Source organism: Meles meles, chromosome 2 (genome assembly GCF_922984935.1).
Source record: "Meles meles chromosome 2, mMelMel3.1 paternal haplotype, whole genome shotgun sequence".
Taxonomy (NCBI): Eukaryota; Metazoa; Chordata; class Mammalia; order Carnivora; family Mustelidae; genus Meles; species Meles meles.
The window spans coordinates 132,836,477-132,850,381 of NC_060067.1; positions in this window are offsets into that span (position 1 = coordinate 132,836,477).

Consider the following 13,905-nt stretch of genomic DNA (forward strand, 5'->3'; position numbering starts at 1 on the left):
CCAAGTAAAATATCAAGGATATCACAATATTCCATTTGCTTGTATCAGATATTTGTTTCAGACAATTACTCACTGTTAAATCTTACAACTTTTTGTAATGTTCTATACTTCTTAATTTTTTCTTTGTGTGGGATATTTTGAGTGTATAGAAATATTTTTGTGTTTCTGCAGAATAAAGACTCCCTGCATTAATTTTGCTAAGAACTGAGGATTCTGGGTAAAGAACAAGCCTTGGGAAGTTCATTTACATCTGTATAGATTGTGTGAGAACTCCAGAGAGATTTACCTAACTCAAAAGGTATGCAAATACATTGCAAGGGAAAATGAGGATGGGAACATAAAGATATCAGTAAGTTGTAAACTCTGAGGAGCAAAGACATATCTGGTCCTTGGAGACATCTATTTACAGTCTAAAATGTTAGTGTGTGAACTCCGAGTTCTTTCCATTTTTGTCTCCAAATAACAAAGATTTTTCAATCTCTAAAGAGCGAAAAGGTTGGGAGCTGCAACGTTCTAATGTATATAAGCAGAAGAAATCATTTTTATTCCTCATCTATGATATAGACTTAGAATTTTATTTATATGGGATATTTAGGGCTTTTTCACGGCAATACTTTACTGATAAGAATTGGTGTGTGAGGAGCCACAGAGTCATTATTTGATTCTTTTTAGTAAATAGTAATGACCTTCTCAAGATCCCAGTATCTTATATATACTTGAAGATTATTTAAATAAATATATAGATATTATTTAAATAATTTATATAGATCTTTAAAGATGACTTAATTTTTTAAGATGAGTAGTAAAAGGCCAAATATATAAAAATTCAAAAGTCTACTTGAAGGAAAACACATGCACAATTCTCTATCATCATAAGTAATGAATCAATTCTATTTTTTGTAATTTGGTGGGAAATCATACAATTAAAGACTTGTTTGAAGAGACTGCAGCTCCAGCAACAAAAGAATAAGCGATATCAAGCTGTTCTCATTCTCTGAAATAACTTAAATCTGGACAAAATATATCAGGGAAAAATATGAGATAAATGCTTTAAGCATTTGGTAGTGTAAATTCCAGAAGGAAATTAAACTCATGATGCAGGCCCATAGATCACTCCAGGTCTCTATAGTTCTATTTCCTGACATGCACAGAGAGCTCTAGTCAAACAGACTGTGATGGTCCCTGTGAGCTGAGGAGGCAGATATCAGCGTTCAGAGACCAATGAAGTAGCTAAACTCAGTAGAGCACTAGAAAGGAAGTTGTTGCCCAGACAAAAACTCCAGAACTTTTGTGTGGAAATTTCCTGAGATTCCCCTGAGCAGGGCAGTACATGTTCAGTGCAATATCACAGGAGGCTTACCAAGTTGCCACAGGATTGAAAACAGAAGAGATACTAGATGGCAAATAGTGCTACAGAAATGCTGGATTTCTGAACCAGTCATAATGTACATGTTATCACCCCTAGCATTTAAATGTGACAACAGAAACACTATACCTTATTAGTCAAGATTATGTCTTGGATTTTAGATGGATTGCTGTTTTAAGAAAGACTAGGAGAAAGTTTTGCAAACAAGAGTGGAGACAAATTAAAGGTTGAATCCTAATGTGTTAAAGAGAGTTAGAAATCACTGGATTTTTCACAGATGTGTATAAACAGAACCTGAAAGCAAGTTGTAGGAGTTGAAATGCTTGGAAAATTATTAACATATATTTAAAAAATCAGCACTCTTTAGAGGAATATAACAATTCTGGGGGGTCTTCAATGTATCATCAATAATGTCTTGTCAAAATTAAAAATAAATGAAACATACAGAAAAACATTAAATGTGATACATAGGCAAGAGTAAAAACTCTTATCAGAGACCTAAACCAGATGACTCGATGTTTATATAAGACAGAATTAAAAGAAATTATTTGAATATTTTCACATAGCTGGTACCAAGGTAGGAGGGATTAATTGCAAAGGGGAACCAGAAAATTGGTTAAATGAAGGAAATGTTCTAGATCTTTATTAAGGTGGAGGTTACATCAAGGTATATATTTGTAAAAAGTTATTGAATTGTGCACTTAATGTGTGTATTTTAATTTATGCAATGTATGCCTCTATTAGGTTGAGAAAATATGTTTGATCAAAAATTTTCTCTTTTCATCTTTTGAAGGCCAGTTTTCTTGTTGAAATGCTGTCTATCATTAACAAATAATGTGTAAAATCTTATGACACACCTCTCATATTATCAGTTCAAACAGTTGGACGCACAAAATTTGAAAACAAACAAACCAATAAACAAAGCAAAACAGCAGTACTGATTCCCAAGACTAAATTTTATGTCACAGCAGGTACCTGAAAACAGTTATCATCCTTTACTCTGATCTGTTTTTTAAAATGCCCTATGGTATGTTTGAGGTTACAGCAGATGTTAGTTTAACTATAAAAAAATGTGGTTACACTAACACTTAGAAAAATGTTCTTAACCAGTAATAACTAAACACCTCACAGACTTTAACCTGTTTGTCATAAAATTAAAATACCTCATATTCAAATAGTTATCATTCAAAATATGCTAGCATTTCCATTTGTCCTTAATATTTTCTGGAAATGATAAAATAATGTAATTATTTTTTATTTTGATAATAGTTACATTTTTGTTTTCATTATTAAGTGATGAAAAGAAATCAATTAGTTGAAAATCCCAGACTAAACCATCTACTACAAACACTACTGGAAGGAGGATTTTTATGTCCTTTGCTCACTCTGTAAGTCTGTGTTCATTTGATTTTTTAGATCATTTGTCTATTATATTGAATCTTTTTTTCACAAGTTCTCTTCAAATCTTTTATCAAACTGAACCTTTCAAAAAATCATTCTTATTGATTTCTTCTGAAGAACTTAATGACACTAACTTCATGACAACAATTAAAGGTTAGTAACAACAGCAATAACACACATTTTGTGTTATGATTGTTCAGGTGGTTATTATGTTATCTATGAATTAAAGCATTGTGATCTAGCCTTTTAAAAGCTCATATAATACATTTTTTATTTCCAGGTAATATAGTCTGGTTAATATGTTTTTTAAGATAAAAGTAAATAATGTATTTGTGGAATGTAGAATAAAAACTCTTTCTTAGGACTCAAGAGTGGGAAAAAAAATCCTTTTAATGCTATAAAATTTAGTTCAGTCTTAATGTCTTCTTCAGCAGTATCTCTTTTTCCACAGGTGTCACCGTTCCCTGAGGTCAGTGACAAGCATTGAAGCCCATAGAAATCTCTTCCCTGCCAGTATCAACAGTCATATAAGATAAACACCAGGATACAGTCCTCTTGGGTCTCTAATGAAACTGAGTCAGCCCCTCCTCCCCATCTATAAAGGGAGCCTACAAGGTAGTGTTTGATAAACATGGTTTCTAGCTTGAGACTCCTAAAAATGTTTTCACATATATAAATTGGGTTATCATTCATACTATTAATATGCTCGAAGAGATTTCATTCTTTTTCAATGAGCCACACAAAATGTAAAGTGTTCAGTATGTATTATTCATATATAAACTGTAACACAAATACACAAAGGAATGAAAAAAAAAATACCGGCCCCAGGGATAGTCCACTGATCCAAACATAGACAATCATATTATCACTTCATTTGAGTACATGATATGTTCTGGATTGGACAAATAAACCAAAAGTGTCTTTCTGGTATTTCATAAGACACTCTGTCTTCTGTATGGGAAGGTTTTGGTTATTAATTACCCTTATTTTCTTACTGAACACACGGCATGATTAAGTAAAACTAGGAGAAATACTATAGAAACAAAATTCATAGATATTCTAAGTGTTAGTGCCTAGTAATTTCTAGAGCAGTCTCAACCATGTAGACATCCACCTATATGTGGCAGTTAATATTTCCTTTCCTTCTTTTCCTCTTCCTCACTCCTCCTCTCTTGATCTCTTCAACTTTGATGTTTCTGACATTTTTAGAAATTTTATTGTTAAAATATCTTAAGTAATCTTTGTATCACAACAGGAAAATAGAGTGTTAAATATGGCTTAACTATCATTTTTCATAATGATCATAGATATTTTATTACTTTTTCCGTGTGATCAAAGAATGTTCATTCATTAATTCAGCAATGACTGCATATTTATTGAATGCTATTGTATGCAAGAAATGTTAGGTTCTGCATTTGCAGCAATAAAGAAAATTCCAACTTCACATCCCAAAGTATAAAGACAGTCTATCATACATACATATACCTATCATACATCTATACCTATCTATACTATGTCTATCATACACAGACTATCTATTACTTATTTATCATACATCTATCACTATGCATGCAGCATACATAGTGTAATGTGGACTAAAATGATGAAGATTGATACAAATTGAATAAAACTTTTTTAGACTTTGAATATAAAAAGTATTTTTATTCTCTGAAGTGTCACTCAGCAGCCCACTCTAAAATTCTATTTTATTTTATTATTCATAAAGATTTTATTTATTTGAAAGAGAGAGAGATGGGGAGAGGGTCAGAGAGAAGCAGACTCTCTGTTGAGCAGGTAGCCTGATGCTAGGTTTCAACTGTCTGAAGACCCTGAGAGCTGAAGTCAGAAGCTTAACTGACTGAGCCATGCAGGTTCCCCTAAGATTTTCTAAGTGGTAAGATTAGGTATGTCTGTAGCCATAGAAGATATAAACATCATTTAACTAGTTCTACAGTTAGAAGAACAAAACAATGGTCAGATTAAATGTAGGAAGCAGATTAACATGTGGCTCTTAATTTCTAAAAACCAATTTCCTAGTGAATATGAGACTGTTAAAGGATAAAGAAGCCATCATCACTAATTGACCCTACCAAGAAATTCTGTTCTAGTATGTTTAGTTTTGAATCAGACTCTTTCTGTGAATGAGTAAATCTGAACTAAAAATTGCCTCTGGAAGGGAGAATATTTTTCAGAGGGTGTTTTAGACAAGTAATCCAATTTCAAGTCTTTGGTTACTCTAATATCATTTTATCTTTTGTTTTCCATTTTATTTTATTTTATTTTATTTTATTTCTTTTCAAAGGAAACAAAACAAGAATGAACTTTTGGGACTTCATCAAGATCAAAACCTTCTGCACAGCAAAGGAAACAGTTAACAAAACAAAGAGGCAACACATGGCATAGGAGAAGATATTTGCAAATGACACTACAGCAGAGGGCTGATATCAAAGATCTATAAAAACTCTGCAAACTCAACCCACACAAAGTAGATAATCACGTCAAAAAATAGGCAGAAGACATGAACAGACAATTCTCCGAAGAAGACATACATATGGCTAACAGACACATGAAAAGATGTTCATCATCATTAGCCATCAGTGAAATCCAAATCAAAACCATATTGAGATACCACATTACACCAGTTAGAATGACCAAAATTAACAAGATAGTAAACAACAAGTGTTGGAGAGGATGTGGAGAAAGTTGAATCCTCTTACACTATTGGTTGGAATGCCAGTTGGTGCAGCCACTTTGGAAAACACTGTGGAGATTCCTTAAGAAATTAAAAATAGAGTTTCCCTATGACCCTGCAATTATACTACTGGGTATTTACCCCAAAATACCCAGTAATAAATAAGTAAGATGTAATAAAAAGAAGGCCCATCTATACCCCAATGATCATAGCAGCAGTGGCCACAGTTGCCAAACTGTGGAAAGAATCAAGATGCCCTTCAATGGATGAATGGATAATGAAGATATGGTCCATATATACAACGAAGTATTATGCCTCCATCAGAAAGGATGAATACCCAACTTTTGTATCAACATGGATGGGACTGGATGAGATTATGCTGAGTGAAATCAAGCAGAGACAGTCAATTATCTTATGGTTTCAGTTAATTGTGGAGCATAAGGAATAACATGGGGGACATTGGGAGACGGAGAGGAGAAGTGAGTTGGGGGAAATCATAGGGGAAGACAAACCATGAAAGACTGTGGACTCTGAAAAACAAACTGAGGGTTTTGGAGGGGATGGGCATAGGGAGTTGGATGAACCTGTTGGTGGGTATTAAGGAGGGCATGTATTGCATGGAACACTGGGTGTGGTGCATAAACAATGAATTTTCGAACACACACAAAAATTAAATTAAATACAGAAAAAAAAGGAAAATGTTTTTCTTTTTCAACTTTGCACTCCGTACGCTTTAGAAGTAACCACGTTCATTCCACACTTAAAGTGTGAGGTGTTATCCTCCAAGTTCTTGAGGTAGAAATATCTACATAAATTATTTGAAATTCTTTTTTTGAAAAGTTTAATATTGTTGGCACACGTTTCTCTTGTATGACTTAGTAATCTGACAAATTTATACATTATGCTATGTTCACCACAAGTACAGCTGCCATCTGTCCCATTACATTGCTATCACAATGTCATTGACTGTGTTCTTTTTATTCCCATGCTCTGCTTTTTATTCCCATACTTACGCATTTCATAACTGAAGGGCTGTATTTCCCTCTCCCCTTCACCCATTTTGTCCAATTCCCATCCGCCTTTCCTCTGGCAACCATCAGTCTGTGGTTTGTATTTATGGGGCTGATTCTGCTTTTTGCTTGCTTATTCACTTTTCAGATTCTGCTTATGAGGGAAAACTTATTGTGTTTGCCGTTCTCATCTGACTTCTTTCACTTAATATAATTTCCTCTAGGTTCATCCATGCTGTCTCAAACGACAGGATCTCATATTTTTTTTTATGATGTTGTACTATTCAATCATGCATATATACCACATTTTCATTATGCATTACTCTACTGATGGACACATGGGTTACTTCCATGTCTTGACTAAATAATGCTTCAGTAAACATAAGGGTGCATTTATCTTTTTGAGTTAGTGTTTTGTTTTCCCTGGCTGAATACCCAATAGTAGAATTGTTGGGTCATATAGTATTTGTTTTTAATTTTTTGAGGAATTTCCATTATTTTCCACAGTGGCTGAACTAATTTAAATTCTCACCAACAGTACATAGTGTTCCATTTTCTCCTACATCCTTGTTAACACTAGTTGTTTCTTGTCGTGTCAATTTAAGTCATTCTAACAAGCATAAGGTAATATCTTATTGTGGTTTGGATTAGCGTTTCCCTGACCATTAGTGACTTTGAGCATCTTTCCATACGTCTGTTGGCCTATCTGTATGTCTTCTTTGGAAAAATGTCTGTTAAGACATTCCTCAACATTCCTCTGCCCATTTCTTAATCAGACTGCTTGTTTTTTTCTTTGTGTTTAGTTATTCTATACTTTGGACATTAAACCCTTATTGGGTATATTATTTGTAAATATCTTCTCCCATTCAGTAAGTTATCTTTTTGTTTTGTTGATGATTTTCTGTGCTGTGCAAAAGCTTTTTATTTTGATGTAGTCTGAATAGTTTATTTTTTGCTTTTGCTTCCCTTGCCTTAAAAGATATATCTAAGAATATGTTGCTATGGTTTATGGCAGAGAAATCACTGCCTATACCCTTTTCTGAGATTTTTTAGGGTTTCAGGTCTCACGTTTATGTTTTTTTTTTAATTTATTTTTACTAGAAAGACAGAGATCACAAGTAGGCAGAGAGGGAGCCAGAAAGAGAGGAAGGGAAGCAGACTCCCTGCTGAGCAGAGAGCGCGATGCGGGGCTCCATCCCAGGACCCTGAGATCATGACCTGAGCCGAAGGCAGAGGCTTAACCCACTGAGCCACCCAGGCACCCCATGTTCATGTTTTTAATCTCGTGTGAGTTTATTTATTTTTTTAAAAAAAGATTGATTGATTGATCAGAAAGAGAGAGAACTCAAGCATGGGAGCAACAGGCAGAGGGGAAACGGGTTCACGGCTGAGCAAGGAGCCTGGTTGGAGCTCCATCCAGCACCCTGGGATTATGACCTGTGCTGAAGTCATATGCTTAGCAAATGAGCCACCCAGGTACCTCTATTGTGAGTTTAACTTTGTATGGTGTCTGAAAGTAGTTCAGTTTCATTCCTTTAACATGCAGCTCCCAATTTTCCTGGCATCATTTATTGAAAAGATTGTCTTTTCCCCATCGCATATTCTTGCCTCTTTTTTTCATAGATTAATTGACTATAGAAATATGGGTTTATTTCTGAGGTCTCTATCTTGTTCCATTGAGCTTTATGTCTATTTGTGTGCCAGTCCCATACTGTTTGGATTACTATAGCATTATAACATGTTTTTTTTTTTTTAACAACTATTATTTGAAGTACTGATTTACTAACTTCTCTCTCTTTTTTTAAGATTTTATTTATTTATTTGACAGACAGAGATCACAAGTAGGCAGAGAAGCAGGCAGAGAGAGAGGAGGAAGCAGGTGCCCTGCTGAGCTGACAGCCGGATGTGGGGCTCGATCCCAGGACCCTGAGATCATGATCTGAGCTGAAGGCAGAGGCTTTAAGCCACTGAGCCACCGAGGCGCCCCTAATTTACTAACTTCTCTAATTCATCCCAGTTTAATCCAGATGACCAATAAGGAGTTAGGCTACAATTTGCTTTCTTATTACTCAGTATATCCAAATTGAATGTTTTTTGAAGCATAACTAGAGATAATGGTACAAACTGTGTATCATCTAATATGATCAGAAATGAATAATTCTGTTTCAGGACAATTTACAAATATTAAAAAGGAGATACGAAAAATTCCACACAAAAAAATTATAATTCAATGCACAGAAATATGATAAATAATAAAAATAAGAATGTATAAAACCCTAAGCAAAAACTTCTAGTAGGGGGGACAAAGGAATTTCAAGTGTTTCAAAGTCTACAATGATTTCAAGTTAAAATACTTTATATAAACTTACATCAGAAAAAAAAATTGCAATCATAAAATCAATTGCCATTTATTTAACTGTGGTATCACAGCTGCATGATAATGGGTTAATAAAGTATTCAGAAAGCTGTGAATTTCTTCAGTTTCCAGGGCAACTAACTTTTTAAATTTTCTATTCAAAGTGTAAGGGCTTTTGTAAATTAAAGATAATATAGTAGTACTTTCATTTAAGGATAAAAAAAAAATTCTTGGGGTGCCTGGGTGGCTCAGTGGGTTAAAGCCTCTGCCTTTGGCTCAGGTCATGGTCCCAGGGTTCTGGGATGGAGCCCCGCATCGGGATCTCTGCTCTGTGGGGAACCTGCTTCCTCTTCTCTCTCTGCCTCTCTGCCTGCTTGTGATCTCTGTCAAATAAATAAATAAAATAAAATAAAAAAGAAGCAAATTCTTTTATATTGTAACATCCTACAAAATTATGACATTCTATGAAAAAGTAACTAAAATTATCATTTTTCTTATAAATCCTTTAAACTTTATATATGAAAAATTTAAAAAGCAAAATAAAAATACTCTCTTCTATACAAACAAAACACAAAATTTAAAACAAATTGCAAAGAACATTTTTATAGTGGTCATCAGTTTTTGAATTCATGGTTTATACTAAAGCATCCCTGAAAATCATAAAATACATTAATAATTCCTTTCCTGAAATAGTATGATTTCACTGGAGAGATTGTATACTTTCCATATTTTCTCACATTTTTAGGGATGGATGTTTAGGCAATATGAACCTATCTCAGAAGACTTCAGGTCTTTTGTCTTTCCTCTTAAGATCTATAATAAATTTGTTCTGGATTCATTAGTTTGATCTCAAGTAATTTGAAGATTTCTTTGTTGTGCATGACTCATGTTCTACTCTTTTGATGAAATAAAAAATGCCACAGAATTGAGTTCTCTTAGAAAGTTAGTGTAATTAGAACCCAAGCTTTGTCTATTGAAATAATCTCTGGAAAAGAATGATACTATAGTACCCTTGGGGGTTTGGGTATACAAATCAACAGGCCATCAGGGAATAGTAATTAGTAAACTACATCTCCCTTATGAACGTAGAATTATCCTGAAAATCCTTAAAGTAAACCAAGATTTTAAGTGTGGCTGTAGGAATATATTTTTCCATTAATTAAGTGAAACAGACATAGTGCTTTCAAGCATCTATGAAATGTACCAGACCTGAAAAAAAGAAAAAAAACTTAAAAATATATACATCAATAATACTAATAAAGAAATGGAGATTAACAATGCATCTTCACTGAAATGAATACAAAATGTAACACTATATCAAATTAACTACTCTATTCAGAACTTCAAAGACTCTGAGATTTTACCTTCTTGCAAGCTAACAAGTTAGCCTACCACAGTTATAAAAGTTATATATACATAACATTTATATATATGCATATAATTATGGTACCTATGTGATTATAATTATTTATGCATATAATGTATATGTGTGCATGTGTGTATGTGTGTCTATGTATATGTATGCAGAAGATCTAGGACTTGGAGGACAGAGAAAAAGACTATTTACTACTCATAGAAATAGTATTGATTATAGCAATATTTTGCATCAGTTTCTTGTACCAGCGCCCCCCTCCCCCAGGTGACTTGGTAAGGGCTAAATGGCATCAGCACATGCAGTGGTACAGACTGTAGAAGAGGAACCCCAAATGAGAGAACACTGATCTTATGTAGGGCTATTGGCAACTATTAGAGAAAGAGAGAGAGACAGGAACTTGTCTTTACTCTGCAATATTAGAACATCCCCAGAAAGGGAAATGGTATTTTACTTTCCTGGAATGGTTCTGGGGAGGGAGACATTATCTGTGTTGTAAAAAAGCTGCCTTCCCTGGCATGAGGGCAGACACTGTCTATATCTTCAAAGAATTTTTTCATGCATTTCCTTCAAAGAGTATTTTCATGCATAGCAAAATTTTAAGTCTAAAAGAAAAATTGAATGTGTTTACTCATGACAGCATAGTCTAATAAAGGGAATATATTTTTGTAAATATGCAAATAATGTTGCAAAGATTTTCAGTGTCCTTTGCTTGGAAAACCCAGACTGTGTAAATAGAAGATACTCATGGAGAATTATATGTGTCACTGGACCCATAATCTTAATTATGGTATTTATATAGGTTTCATTTCACCCCTCATACTTTTATATGACAATATCTATAAAGAATTATTTAAATACCTTTTTAAGATGTTTAATAATAATAAGAATAACAACAGGGATCTTTAAGAATTCTGAACCCATACTTTTGAACAACTAGAAACATTCTACTCTAGTCTTAATAAGGATACTTATTGAGAGTTCATTCCAGAATTGTAGTCCATGCTGAAAATACACTAACAATTCTTATTCCTTAATACCTGATAGAATACAGAATAGCCTCTCTATGCAATCCTTATGTAATTCCTCCTCTTCCCATTCCCACCTTCTCCAGGGTAGCCCAGCAAATAACTGTCATTGTTGTTGTTTTAAAACAATTACACACTTGTCACAGACTAAACAGTAAAACAACCAATTCCATGTATAACACAAACTATCTAATAAATGATACCATGAGATTTCCCAGGGGAAGCAAGCTAATTATTTACCCCATCCAAAGCTAGAAGATTCCCTGAAACAAACTGTCATTGCTAAGCAGTAGAATTTGGCAAGAGCTAACCCATAACATTAATGTATGGTTTGTGCTATGTAGAAATGGCCATTTTAATAAAAATATATCCCCATGTTTAACATTTAAAATTTTCAAAATTAGATAGCCAGCTGGTTGAGAAATATAAATGTATAAAATCTTTAAGTGTTATTTAGCAGAATTAGTCAGATTTTTATTTCAAATATTAATTTTATGGTATCCTTAGAATCATCAAATCCAACAGCTAAGCAAACACATGGTGTCGCTGACGACATACTGACAATTGGTTTCTCAGGAATTCATTAATCCTTCAGAGAATCTATTTGTGTAAGATAATTTTGAGAGTTTTTAGCAGTATGCCAGTTCATATTCTAAATTGTTATAATTGTTTTATTGTGGTTAAAATACATACAAAGAAAAGTTATCATTTTAGCCATCTAAAGTGCATAATACAGTGGCATTTAGCATATTCATGATCTTGTACAACTATTACCGCTATCTAGTTCCAGAACACTTTTATTTTCCCAAAAGAAACCCTGCAGCCATTATTTCCCATTCTCCCCTCTTCCCAAGCCCTGACAATCAATAATCCGTTTTTCTTCTCTCTGGATTTACCTGTTCTGGATAATTCCATATAAATGGAATTATACAACATAAGGCTTTTTGTCTGACTTTTTAAATTAAGACAGAAATGTCAAGGTACATGCATGTTGTAGCACATACCAGTACTTCATTTTTTTGTGTGACTGAAAAAGATTCCATTTCACAGAGAGACCACATTCTATTTATCCATTTGGTGGTTGACAGATAATGGGGTTGTTTCCACCTTTTGACTTTTGTAAATAATGCTGCTATAAACATTCATATGCAAGTTTTATTTCAACACTTCTTTGCATCTCTTTTGAATACATGCTTAGGAGTACAATAGCTATCATATAGTATTGTTGTTGTTGTTGTTTGAGTAATTACTAAACTATTTTCCACAACAGTTGTGCACCATTTTACATTCTTACCAGCAGTTTTCGAGGCTTCCAATTTTCCAGCCTCGCCATTCTTGTCAACATTTGTTATTTTCCATTTAAAAATATTACAGGCACACGTGCCCCTTCGGATCACTATGTTTGTATCTTTAGGGTAAATACCCAGTAGTGCAATTGCTGGGTCGTGTGTAAACCTGGCGATTCACAGACCTGTACCCCTGGGGATAAAAATACATTATATGTTTATTAAAAAAAAAAAAAAAATTGGAAGGGGAGGCGAACCATAAGAGACTATGGACTCTGAAAAACAACCTGAGGGTTTTGAAGGGTCAGGGGTGGGAGGTTGGGAGAACAGGTGGTGGGTAATGGGGAGGGCACGTTTTGCATGGAGCACTGGGTGTTGTGTAAAAAGAATGAATACTGTTACGCTGAAAAAATAAATAAAATGGGAAAAAAAAAGAAAAAAAATATTACAGGCATTTTCATAGGTATAAAGTGGTAACTCATTGTGGTTTTGATGTGCATTTCCTTAAAAGCCTCAAGCTATTGGATCCAGAAATGGATATTTTTCACCTCTTGGTTTTCTATCTGATCCCTAGGATCACACCGAACGTCAGTTATATAAATAATTTCAAAGAACTCTTCCCAGTAGCATGGCTTTGGGATTTCTATGGTAACCTAATTTAATGGGCATTTTTTTAAAAGATTTTATTTATTCTATTTATTTTTCAAAGAGAGATCACAAGTAGACAGAGAGGCAGGCAGAGAGAGAGGAGGAAGCAGGCTCCCTGCCAAGCAGAGAGCCCAATGGGGGGCTTGATCCCGGGACCCCCAGGATCATGACCTGAGCCAAAGACAGAGGCTTAAGCCACTGAGCCACCAGGCGCCCCTGGTAACCTAATTTTAGACAAATTTCAGTTTAAAATCTTGAAAAAAATTATTATCATGACAAATACCTATAAATTCTGGGACTGAGACTACTATGAGCACAAATCCAGTTCTGAAATAGACATTTAAAATAAATATATATAGTAGAGAAGAAAAAATGTTTTTCTGTCACCTTGCAAAAATCACATTTTCCCCTAGTTTTAGCCTCTGAAACTTCAAGAAAATTCATCTTACCCTCTTGTCACTGCTACACTAACAATGGCCAATGCATATCCAAGAGATCTCCCCAGAGCCAGCTCTTCCTTTGAGATTTGAGAGTCTTATGATAGTCTTTTGATAGATTTGAGTCTTGTGATAGTCATTTCAGCATTTTGTTGCTTGCATCCCTTCCCCAAGTACAGTATTAATTGGCCAAATGCCCAGAAGACAAATACTATACGTCATCTAGAACAGGAATCAAGAGTCAGGTAGTAACTATTTTAGGCTTTGTGGTCTATGTGGCTCAATTTACCATTGGCAGAATGATTCAGA